General features: G+C 44.3%; 1 protein-coding gene across 1 annotated transcript in view; it reads right to left on the minus strand.

Annotated features, from left to right (window-relative positions):
* arhgap24 (Rho GTPase activating protein 24) overlaps positions 1–11,696 on the minus strand; it is an 86,605-nt gene extending 74,909 nt beyond the window's left edge. The window contains exon 1 of the mRNA XM_080875447.1: positions 11,232–11,696. The gene's annotated coding sequence lies outside the window, so the exon portion shown is untranslated. The remainder of the gene's footprint in view (positions 1–11,231) is intronic.
* Positions 11,697–13,620: the final 1,924 nt, after the last annotated feature.

Raw genomic sequence — 13,620 nt, forward strand, 5'->3', positions numbered from 1 at the left:
GCAGCACTACGGGCAATACCTACAACCACGATTACCGACACTAACAAGCTGATCTACAATACGGCAGCAGTGATCAGTGAGATGCTTGGCTACAAGTTGAACAGTGACAAGGGGCAGTACCCTCCATGGAGAAGGAGGCTAGAGGGCAAGATCAAAGTAGCACGGAGGGAGGTTAGCCAACTAACGGAGTTGCAGAAAGGTGCGACAAATAAGGTGCCTAAGAAATACAGCAAGCTGTCCATACCTGAGGCCTTGGAAACTGCCAAGCAAAGACTCACAGCCTTGGCCAGCCGCTTGAGGAGGTACACCAGAGAGATAGAAGGCAGGAGAATAAACCAGCTGTTCTCCACAGAACCAGCAAAGGTGTACTCTCAGTGGCAAGGGAACAATAAGAGAACAGCACCACCAAGGCTGGAGACGGAGCAATACTGGAAGAGCATATGGGAGAAGGATGCAACCCATAACGGCAATGCTCAGTGGCTAGAGGATCTGAGGGCAGACCACAGCGACCTCCCTGAACAGGGTCCAGTAACCATCACAGTGGCAGATATCCAAGAAAGGGTCTCCAGTATGAAGAGTTGGACAGCACCAGGGCCCGACATGGTTCACGCCTACTGGCTGAAGAAGCTGACTGCACTCCACGAGCGTCTGGCAGCACAAATGAACCAGCTGCTAGTTAACGAGAGACACCCGGAATGGCTAACTGAAGGCCGGATGGTCCTGATCCCCAAGGACCCCAAGAAGGGACCGGTCCCCTCCAACTACCGACCAATAACCTGCCTCAGTACTACATGGAAGCTCCTGTCAGGCATCATATCGGCTAAGATGAACAGGCACATGGGTCAATACATGAGCGGGACACAGAAAGGAATTGGCAAGAATACCAGAGGCGCAAAACACCAGCTACTGGTAGACAGAACAGTCAGCCGAGACTGCAAGACCATACTGACCAACCTGTGCACTGCCTGGATTGATTACAAGAAGGCCTATGACTCAATGCCCCACAGCTGGATACTGGAATGCCTAGAATTGTACAAGATCAATGGGACCCTAAGAGCCTTCATCAGGAACTCAATGGGGATGTGGCGTACAACACTAGAGGCCAACTCCAAGCCCATAGCACAAGTCACCATCAAGTGCGGGATCTACCAAGGAGATGCTCTGTCCCCACTGCTGTTCTGCATAGGCCTGAACCCCCTCAGTGAGATCATTAACAAGACTGGCTACGGATACCGACTACGGAACGGAGCAGTTGTCAGCCACCTCCTGTACATGGATGACATCAAGCTGTATGCCAAGAGTGAACGAGACATCGATTCACTGATCCACACTACCAGGCTATACAGCAATGACATTGGAATGTCGTTCGGACTGGAGAAGTGTAGTCGGATGGTAACAAAGAGAGGGAAGGTAGTCAGAACTGAGGGGATTGAACTACCAGAAAGCAACATTGCAGACATAGAGGACAGTTACAAGTACTTGGGGATCCCGCAGACGAATGGGAACCATGAAGAGGCCGCTAGAAAAGCTGCAACCACCAAGTACCTGCAGAGGGTCAGGCAAGTCCTGAGGAGTCAGCTGAATGGTAAGAACAAGATCTGGGCCATCAACACGTACGCCCTGCCCGTGATCAGGTACCCTGCTGGGGTAATAGGCTGGCCAAAGGAGGAGATAGAAGCCACTGACATAAAGACAAGAAAGCTCCTTACCATGCATGGAGGGTTTCACCCCAAGTCCAGCACCCTGAGGCTGTACGCTAAGCGGAAGGAAGGGGGCCGGGGACTGGTGAGTGTCAGCACCACAGTCCAGGATGAGACAACGAACATCCAAGAATACATTGGGAAGATGGCCCCAACTGACCGAGTGCTCAGTGAATACCTCAGGCAGCAGAAACCCAAGAAAGAGGAGGGAGACGAGGAACCATCATGGAAGGACAGGCCCCTGCACGGTATGTACCACCGGCAGATAGAGGAGGTGGCTGATATCCAGAAATCCTACCAGTGGCTGGACAAAGCTGGACTGAAAGACAGCACAGAGGCACTAATCATGGCAGCACAAGAACAAGCTCTGAGCACAAGATCCATAGAGGCTGGGGTCTATCACACCAGGCAAGACCCCAGGTGCAGGCTGTGTAAAGATGCCCCAGAGACAATCCAGCACATAACAGCAGGGTGCAAGATGCTAGCAGGCAAGGCATACATGGAACGCCATAACCAAGTGGCCGGCATAGTGTACAGGAACATCTGTGCCGAGTATAACCTGGAAGTCCCGAGGTCAAAATGGGAGATGCCCCCAAGGGTGGTGGAGAATGACCGAGCTAAGATCCTGTGGGACTTCCAGATACAGACGGACAAAATGGTGGTGGCTAACCAACCGGACATAGTGGTGGTAGACAAACAGAAGAAGACGGCCGTAGTGATCGATGTAGCGGTTCCGAATGACAGCAATATCAGGAAGAAGGAACACGAGAAGCTGGAGAAATACCAAGGGCTCAGAGAAGAGCTCGAGAGGATGTGGAGGGTGAAGGTAACGGTGGTCCCCGTGGTAATCGGAGCACTAGGTGCGGTGACTCCCAAGCTAGGCGAGTGGCTCCAGCAGATCCCGGGAACAACATCGGAGATCTCTGTCCAGAAGAGCGCAGTCCTGGGAACAGCTAAGATACTGCGCAGGACCCTCAAGCTCCCAGGCCTCTGGTAGAGGACCCGAGCTTGAAGGATAAACCGCCCGCAGGGGCGTGCTGGGTGTTTTTATATATATACATATATATATATATATATATATATATATATATATATATATATATATATACATACATACACTCAACAAAAATATAAACGCAACACTTTTGTTACTGCTCCCATTCCCCATGGGATGGACATAGAGACCTAAAATTCATTCCAGATACACAATATAACCATCCCTCCCAAACAGTGGTCACAAATCAGTCCAAATGTGTGGTAGTGGGCACATCTGCCATATTGAGATAATCCATCCCACCTCACAGGTGTGCCACATCAGGATGCTGATCTGACATCATGAGTAGTGCACAGGTGTACCTCAGACTGCCCACAACAAAAGGCCACCCTGGAATGTGCAGTTTTTGCGCTATTGGGGGTCTGGGGACCCAGAACCGGTCAGTATCTGGTGTGACCACCATTTGCCTCATGCAGTGCAACACATCGTTGCATGGAGTCTATCAGATTGTCAATTGTGGCCTGTGGAATGTTGGTCCACTCCACTTCAATGGCTGTGCGAGGTTGTTGGATATTCGTGGGAACTGGTACACGCTGTCGTATACGCCGGTCAAGCACATCCCGAACATGCTCAATGGGTGACATGTCCGGTGAGTATGCTGGCCATGCAAGAACTGGGACATTCTCAGCTGCCATCTGCCCTGAACAATGTGAACCATGATTCATCCGTGAAGCGCACACCTCTCCAACGTGCCAGACGCCATCGAATGTGAGCATTTGCCCACACAAGTCTGTTACGGCGACGAGCTGGAGTCAGGTCAAGACCCCGATGAGGACGACGGGCATGCAGTTGAGCGTCCCTGAGATGGTTTCTGACAGTTTGTGCGGAAATTGTTTGGTTGTGCAAACCAATTGTTCCAGCAGCTGTCTGGGTGGCTGGTCTCAGACGATCTTGGAGGTGAACCTGGATGTCGAGGTCCTGGGCTGGTGTGGTTACACGAGGTCTGCGGTTGTGAGGCCGGTTGGATGTGCTGCCATGTTCTCTGAAACGCCTGTGGAGACGGCTTATGGTTGAGAAATGAACATTCAATGCACGGGCGACAGATCTGGTTGACATTCCTGCTGTCAGCATGCCAATTGCACGCTCCCTCATTGCTTGTGGCATCTGTGGCATTTTGCTGTGAGACAAAACTGCACATTCCAGGGTGGCCTTTTGTTGTGGGCAGTCTGAGGTACACCTGTGCACTACTCATGATGTCAGATCAGCATCCTGATGTGGCACACCTGTGAGGTGGGATGGATTATCTCAATATGGCAGATGTGCCCACTACCACACATTTGGACTGATTTGTGACCACTGTTTGGGAGGGATGGTTATATTGTGTATCTGGAATGAATTTTAGGTCTCTACGTCCATCCCATGGGGAATGGGAGCAAAAACAAAAGTGTTGCGTTTATATTTTTGTTGAGTGTATATATATATATATATATATATATATATATATATATATATATATATATATATATATATATATATATATATATATACAGGGAGTGCAGAATTATTAGGCAAATGAGTATTTTGTCCACATCATCCTCTTCATGTATGTTGTCTTACTCCAAGCTGTATAGGCTCGAAAGCCTACTACCAATTAAGCATAATAGGTGATGTGCATCTCTGTAATGAGAAGGGGTGTGGTCTAATGACATCAACACCCTATATCAGGTGTGCATAATTATTAGGCAACGTCCTTTCCTTTGGCAAAATGGGTCAAAAGAAGGACTTGACAGGCTCAGAAAAGTAAAAAATAGTGAGATATCTTGCAGAGGGATGCAGCAGTCTCAAAATTGCAAAGCTTCTGAAGCGTGATCATCGAACAATCAAGCGTTTCATTCAAAATAGTCAACAGGGTCGCAAGAAGCGTGTGGAAAAACCAAGGCGCAAAGTAACTGCCCATGAACTGAGAAAAGTCAAGCGTGCAGCTGCCAAGATGCCACTTGCCACCAGTTTGGCCATATTTCAGAGCTGCAACATCACTGGAGTGCCCAAAAGCACAAGGTGTGCAATACTCAGAGACATGGCCAAGGTAAGAAAGGCTGAAAGACGACCACCACTGAACAAGACACACAAGCTGAAACGTCAAGACTGGGCCAAGAAATATCTCAAGACTGGTTTTTCTAAGGTTTTATGGACTGATGAAATGAGAGTGAGTCTTGATGGGCCAGATGGATGGGTCCGTGGCTGGATTGGTAAAGGGCAGAGAGCTCCAGTCTGACTCAGACGCCAGCAAGGTGGAGGTGGAGTACTGGTTTGGGCTGGTATCATCAAAGATGAGCTTGTGGGGCCTTTTTGGGTTGAGGATGGAGTCAAGCTCAACTCCCAGTCCTACTGCCAGTTTCTGGAAGACACCTTCTTCAAGCAGTGGTACAGGAAGAAGTCTGCATCCTTCAAGAAAAACATGATTTCCATGCAGGACAATGCTCCATCACACGCGTCCAAGTACTCCACAGCATGGCTGGCAAGAAAGGGTATAAAAGAAGAAAAACTAATGACATGGCCACCTTGTTCACCTGATCTGAACCCCATTGAGAACCTGTGGTCCATCATCAAATGTGAGATTTACAAGGAGGGAAAACAGTACACCTCTCTGAACAGTGTCTGGGAGGCTGTGGTTGCTGCTGCACGCAATGTTGATGGTGAACAGATCACAACACTGACAGAATCCATGGATGGCAGGCTTTTGAGTGTCCTTGCAAAGAAAGGTGGCTATATTGGTCGCTGATTTGTTTTTGTTTTGTTTTTGAATGTCAGAAATGTATATTTGTGAATGTGGAGATGTTATATTGGTTTCACTGGTAAAAATAAATAATTGAAATGGGTATATATTTGTTTTTTGTTAAGTTGCCTAATAATTATGCACAGTAATAGTCACCTGCACACACAGATATCCCCCTAAAATAGCTAAAACTAAAACAAACTAAAAACTACTTCCAAAAACATTCAGCTTTGATATTAATGAGTTTTTTGGGTTCATTGAGAACATGGTTGTTGTTCAATATTAAAATTATTCCTCAAAAATACAACTTGCCTAATAATTCTGCACTCCCTGTATATATATATATATATTCATTCTAGTATCTACTAGATGTATGTCAATTTTTCAGTTTCAACAGCTAATTATGGTCAAACAATATATCAGTGAGGCTTTAATCCAAACTACCATCTGTCATGCCTACTAGATTGTATTTCATTGCTAACATTACTTCTGTTTCATCCAACAGGGAACATTCAAGGTGCCTTGTACTTAACACGATGCTAGAATTTTCTCATAACATGCCTGAGAACTTTGCCCATGATGAAGAAAAAACACCCTGACCTTCACTGTAAACATCAGCTTTGTATATATTTCACACGCATGCACACACACACAGACACACCCGCACACTCAGAGTGCTGAGCTGTAGATATCTTCGTGCTGTCCTTCTAAGGTTGTGCAGCATGCACTATAATTTCTTAGCAGGGTGCAACATATCTGTGGTTCTCAGGCAGTCCGATAAAAATGAATGAACTGAGAGCACACAACTCAAGCAGAAAAAAAAGCAGAGACTGATTTCTCTGTGTTGAAGTGAGAAGAAGTCTTTCAAAACACCATCAGTGCTGGTCCCTTATTGAGCACAGACGTATTAATAGGCAGTCTTTGTCCATGGGAAACTGAGCCAGGTTGCATCAGCTTCATGGACTTTGTTGATTTAAAAATATACATCTGTCAATGAAATAATAAAAATACAGGCAGCAGATATATCATAAGTGTTGACAGCTATTTTCTGAAGCAGGCAGAAAGGTACCAAGTGGTACAATAAAGCATTGTTTCATAGTACATAACCATGTGATAAAAACAAAAAGGGGCTCTATGTTTAGCTTGCCGCTAAGGCTTCAACATATACAGCCATAAATAAAGTTATGGCAACTTTTACACATTAGCTGGCCAAGTTTTAAGTGATGTCATATGTACCATATGTTGGATAACAGTATAGCCATGCGCTATGAAATAAAGATATCTAAGAGGTCGAAAGAAAGGTGACCAAGGCTGTAAAGTCTCTGAAATGTGACACCAGAGACCTTCCTGTCTACACAGGACTGGTCTCACAGCATCAGGAGGTTGCTAGTTTTCACTGCTTACACACACTGTTTGTTCCCCATATGGGAAACTACTGAAGCTAAGAGCACACAAAAAAGCCTTAGCTGCTGTTTGACATGTCTTTATTTGAACTGAACTAGTTTGGAAGAAAGGAAGATTGAGGCCTTGCTGCACTGTGTGGCTCTTCCTTTGGGAAATTAAAGTTCTGCTTTTCTTGCAGATAAAGACTACAAAAGAGCTAGCAAAAGATATATTTGGGCTGTAGAAAACAAGGATATTCCACCCTCTGCTTATTGGAACTATAGAGATAATTGCATAAATGGTTGAACTTTTTGGTCTTGGCAGAAAATTCTGCCACATGGGCCACCACAGGAAGTGACTGGTCACAACAGCAGCCCAGAGCACTGCTGAGAGGTAATTGGATTCAACAAAGTTAGAACTACTGACTTTCCCACTCTGCGGCTGCCACAAAGCATGAGGATGAAATGTTAATGTTTAAGCACATCTACTAACACTGAAATCTGTGCAGTGATATCAGGCAAATTACCAACCATGTACTTTTGCAGTCAAGCTTTAGTTGTTGCAGGACACATAAGGGACAGTTCCTGTGTAGTCAAGCATCCAAACCCAGCTAACCCTACATCTAGAACTCGTCCTGCTTCTGTACTTGTGCTCGTCATGTGCTTAGTTTTTAAAATAGGCGTCTCAAGCATAATGCCCAGGGCCCAGAAGCGGCCCAGCACAGACTACAAACCGGTCCACCGGAAGGTTTTGGAAAATGTGCATAGATCTGAACTATTGATGAAGATTTCCCCCACTGCCATTGATACTACAAAGTATTAAGAAAAAGATAAACTAGTACAAACATATCAAGGGTCCTGTTTTTCACTGTCACCTATAGACATTTCACAAAAAAAAGACATTTTCTATGAATTAAATGACAAGACAAATAATAATAGAAATAATAAGCTCCTCAGGTTTCTAAGAAAATCACATTTTTCAAAACCTTTCAAAACCTGTTGTGACTTATTTGTTCATATAAAACAGACTCAAATACAAAGTGGGCCAAAATTGATATTTATTGGAAAAAAAACCTTCCTCCAGATATAAGAATGAATCTTTTCTTATGGACTGAATATGGAACAAGCAAAGCTTAATACTAAACAATATATATATTAGCTGTATAATACCAGTAGGCCAGCTCTAATAGTAATTTGGTATGGCCAAATGTAATTACGCTGCGGGCCAAATTTGGCCCGCGGGCCAGAGTTTGACACCTATGATATAAAAGGTCACTGACAGTCTCAGCTAAGTAAATATTCCCCAGCTTGAAGTATTAATGATTCACTGATAAACAGAAGAGATAAATTCTTCATTGGTGTCATTGCACATTGCAGCAAGCACTGCCATTACCATCAGTCTGTCACCAGTCCTCAGTTCTGCATTTTCAGCAGCTGTAACCTACTTTGAACCTGGTGCTTGCCAGTAAAACCAGAGCCAACTTTCCTTGGGTCATGTAAATCAGTAGTCCAAGAACAAAAATATAAAGCAGCAATGGCTCATCTCCCTTTCTCTGTCTTCACCATGATTGACAGGTGAGCGACTCCACCCTGAACTGACAGACTGTGTGTCATGAAGCTACATTTAGATTTTTTTGTTCACATGAATATGTACTAACTGTGCTAACAGCACAAAAGACCACAAAACACGCAAGATGAAACATGAACTTGCATTACCAGTCAGTGCCATCAACTCTTTAAATATCTCTAACCACCCTCACCCCCTCTCTCGAAACGCAGAGGGCCTCTGTGACCAGCATGTGTTAAAGACAAATATAACCCTCGGCTGCCAAAGCTGCTACCTCGAGAGCAGTCTGTTTCTATTAGACTTCTGTTATAAAGTCACAGAGGTGAGAGGACGGCATGCTGCTTGCTGCGCTGTTGCTGTGCTAATCACCGGAAAGGATGTGAAAGAGGAAGGGCTTCAGAGCAGTCACAGATGGAAGTACTCGCACACATGTGAAAAAAATAAATAAGGATAATAATCCATTGCTCCATCCAACACTCACACAATTTAGGCCTACGGTGATTTAACGTGGGACGGGGTTACAGGGAGTTCAGTATCTGAGGAGCTGTCTTTCATTATAGGGTAAGAAACATCAATGATTGCTTACTACCCACACAAGTCATTGTGAGTCATGCAGAAAGATGGATGGATGGATGGAAGCGAGACGAGAAGCAAGGAGGCGAGGTGAGCAGTGTAATATATCACAAACACTAAGGGTCAGTTCTTGAAGAGGAATTTCTTGGAGTTCCCAATAAACTGGCTTTATTTTATGAATCAGTGTGACGAGTCAGCATCTGTTTTGTCTACACAACAATTTAGACACGATGTGTGCCCCTCGTTCTCCACTATGCTGGCTTTGTGGTATGATACACTCATTTCATTAGCATACCCCCCACCCACCCACACACATACATACACACACACTCGTTTCCCTCCATGCCATGTGTCACAGTATGTCTGGGAACAGAGCAGCAACCATGTGGAGAGATGAAGGTGAAGACTTCACATTGACCCCTGACTCATCTCACACGTTTTTGACACTGTGACAACTGAATGACAATACTATTAATTTGGCTGTCTCTACAGTATATGAAGAGGATATTTTCCTGATGGGGAAAAAAAGGACGCCATGCAAGATCATACGCTGCCAGGTGAGAGGGGCAAAGTGAAAACAGCGCCCAGTGACCACAGTCATTTTCACTAGTGATGTTTGCTGGAAGGAGTTTATGCTGACTCTGCATTATAACCTCCATAAATGTCACACAAGATGCTGTGCCTGGCAACAAAACAAAAATAGCAAATTGTCAGTTTGAATATAAAGATTAGCCGTGTCTACTTGATTTAATCTTTTTTTCCAAAACATGAAGAAAATTAAACAAAAACAAACAAACAAAAAAACACCTTTAGCTATAGGACTTCCAATCTGAACTCTAGATTTGCTGCAGTTCAGTCCTTCTGGTCCCCACACCCTCTTCAGTAAACAGACATTACATGGCTAGACCTGGGAACAGTCCCGCACAGCAGCTGACACGGGGAACCTGATCCCTGAGCTTTCCAGCAGCACAGCTTGTGAGCTGTAGACATTCCTGACACACGGGAGTCATCATCCTTCCTTCTACTGGTTTGCTCTCATGTATTTCTTTTCCATTCACACTTCTGTTTTACCGATGTTCTGCCATGATCCCTTTAACTCTTTCTTTTCTCCACCACGTTCCTCTCTTTGTTGACTGCTTTTTCCATTTTAGTAAGCTGGAATGAGTGACATTCTCTCTCTCTCTCTCTCTCTCTCACACACACACACACACACACACACACACACACACACACACACACACACACACACACACACACACACACACACACACACACACACACACACACACACACACACACACACACACACACCAGTTCAAAAATGTTTCCAAACAGTACTGACTATCTTGTGATCAAATCGTACCAGCCAAGATGCCAAGGTGTTCTTGGTCCAGAATATTTGAAAAGAATATAGGATTTAGGATAAAAAGAAATATAACAATTGGTTATTTTCATATGAGAAGTTAATTATACAAAAATGAAAACTAATGTGGGACAAGGGCTTAAAATGTGTATGGGAATGCAGACCCTACTCCCCTTTGTCCCTGTACTCCTGGCACACTTCACTCAATAATGTAAAACCACATCAATCTTTGAAATCAGGCAAACATGTAAGATGTGTTTTTACCATAAATCAAATCCATCCACAGATAGACAAACTTCTACGTGCTACAGTCAAAAGTACTCAGAACTGAGGTCATAAGCAACAGTCTTACCATTTTAAAGATTATTCTATTGGTTTAACTGTACGGCATAACAAAACCTGACACTTACTAATTTTTCCCGAAAGTTTAATGCTGAAGTTTAATGCTTCCCGGCCTTCCAACAACAATTGCCACACATGCTCCTAATTTCATATTTCAGCCACACATGTGTAGCTTTTAGACAATAACGGAGCTAATGGAAAAAGACTACAGCTTAAAGACAGTTTTGCGCGTTAATGCACAGATTCACAGCAGCTCAGAAGTCGTGCATTTGACGTTTCCGTTGCTCAACATGGCAGTCACCGCAGGTGTAACTACTTCACACAATAAATCACTTTAATGAGCCATTAACCCAGCGATGCCGCTTTAAAAATGTGCCAAAGCAAGACCACATGCCATATTTACTGTGCTGTAGTCTAAGGTGAAGAATGCCTGTTATGACTGAAATATAAATACATAGTAACAAAGTGTCCGTTTTGCTTACAGCATTTTCATAATCATAACAAAGAGTCAACAGATTTACTGAACGGACTCACCTTTCAAACGAGCAGCCCTGTTGAATCTCACAGCTCGGATGTGTGGTGATGCCCAGACACCGTATCCTCTTCAGCGACAGGTCAATCAATCAACTACAAGACAAATCCCGCTCACACACAAGCTCAAGTTGTCCTCATGCTCAGCTGCTGCTGCTGTTGTTGTTGCTCCCCTCCTGGACTGGCACAATGTATGAGTGTGTGTGCAGTGTGGATTGAGTTAGCCGAGACTCAGTCGAGCTGTTAGAAACTTTTCCCCTGACTGCTCACACCATCTGCACGCTGAGAAAGTCTCCGCTGTTGGACAGGATGACTGTTGCGGTCAGCACAGTCACACACACACGGGGCACCATTACAGCTGTGGAGTCCGCCCAGGCACGTGCACACGCACACAAACGCGCTCACGCCGTCTTTCTCAGCACCGCAGTATCTGCAGTCCCAGCTCCTCCAGTCATCCCGGCTGCTGAGGCGCTCACGCTCGGTGTAAGACAGCAGTGTGTGTTGGTACAGAGAGGTGGAGGAGGAGGAGGCAGGGAGGGGAGGAGTGTGTGTGTGTGTGTGTGTGTGTGTGTGTGTGTGTGTGTGTGTGTGTGTGTGTGTGTGTGTGTGTGTGTGTGTGTGTGTGTGTGATACAGAGAGAGAAATCATGTTTGAGGAAGTCTCAAAGAACGAGGGAGAGCTCCGACTGAGCAGTGCCTCAGTTGACTTTCTCTTTTATTTCAGCATACAGAGCAAAGTAACCAGCAGTTTTGAAACTTGTGCTGCTCATCTTAAAATTTCAACAGCCAGGAAATTTCCCACAGCAGGCTTATAATGCAGAATAAACAGAAAAAATCTCGACTTTTCCACACACCATCTGTGACTAATCCAGCGTGCATACACACCCAGAGTTTTACGGGGTCTTCAACATGACATGTACAAACGACTGCGTGCAGGCAGCTCAGCAAACATTTATTCAGTCACTCTGTCCTCACTTTGGTCCCAGCCCAGCTGTATACATAGCCCCTGGAAAGTGTTGCTTTTTTGGGGGGTGGTCAAAAAGTTGTTGATGTTTTTTTTTCCTAAATTCATGGTGCTGCATTAGCTAATTCTGGTGAGGAGGCGTTTTTCATTCTGTAATTTACAAATAAAGTAGTGCCTGGGATGAGATCGCATGAGCTGTCACAGTCTGAATCACTGTATCTGTGCTCCTGCAGGCAGAACGTCTGAGTTGTGTGGTAATTTCCCATCATTATGCTTCTTATTCAGCATATTTTACAATAAAGAGCAACACGGCTTGCTAACAAGGCTGGTTATGATCACACTAAGCCACTTTTTTAGGTTACATGAACAAATATTGCTGCTCATCTGTTTGTTTATGTTATTTACTTTTTTCTACTTGGAGGGAAGGCTATCTTCAATGAGCTTACCATTTGTATCACTATTTGTAAAATAGCTTCCGTACTTAAATGATTTGTTTGCATGGTCTGTGCAATATGTGATGACTGAATGAATCAATAAATATCAAACATTTAATTTAAAATTGGTGATAAAAAAAAATATGCACTGGCTATTTCATACCCCATAGCATAATAGCACAATGTCAGTAAAGGAATAGATTAATTTTTTGCATTTGAAAGAAAAAAAAAATTTCAAGCTCAAATGCATAATTTACAGAACTGGTCATGCAAACTACATTATTTGTTATCACCACAGGACCAGCATTTATGAATTCCCAATTTATCCCCTGAGCCTGCAAAAGGTGCTCATTACCAACGGAGAGACGCAAATTCCAGTCTGTGTAGGAGGTAGCTGGTGTGCCCACAATAATTACTTCCTCAAAATCAAATCATCTGCATGATGATGAGTTTGTTTGCAAACTCACAGGTAATAAGATGCGGGCAAATTTGACCTGTTGTGGTGGTGCAGTCCTGCGGAGGAGCTGGTTGAGTGAGGTGACGGAGAACTTTAAATGAAGTGCTGACAACTGTGGAGGAGATAATATCAACAAGCAAGGTCCCAGCTGGGTTCCTGACATAGTAGAGGGTCAAGTGAAGGCTCAGGCCTTTCTTTATTATCTATTAGCTGGCTGTGGGCAAGAGAGAGAGAGAGATCCACGACCTGTTTAGCACCAATCATTAAATTGTGATCATAATTCTCTGGTCATTAGCCATCCGGGCCGCAAGGCTCCACTTATGGGAACATTAGCTTGTCCTCTGCTTCACTTTGGAGTGAAATATCTCAACAGAACTGCAAATGCTTTGTAATAAAATTTCAGTCCCCAGAGGTTGAAATTCACTTATATTTCCTTTCTGGGTTGTAATGAAGTTGACACTTTTAGAGCCAGTTAAAGTCAAGTAAATTGCATCGCTGTGATTTTTTTCTACAGATGTTCATGTTGTGATCATCACTG

Source organism: Rhamphochromis sp. 'chilingali' (genome assembly GCF_963969265.1).
Source record: "Rhamphochromis sp. 'chilingali' genome assembly, chromosome: 2".
Lineage (NCBI taxonomy): Eukaryota > Metazoa > Chordata > Actinopteri > Cichliformes > Cichlidae > Rhamphochromis > Rhamphochromis sp. 'chilingali'.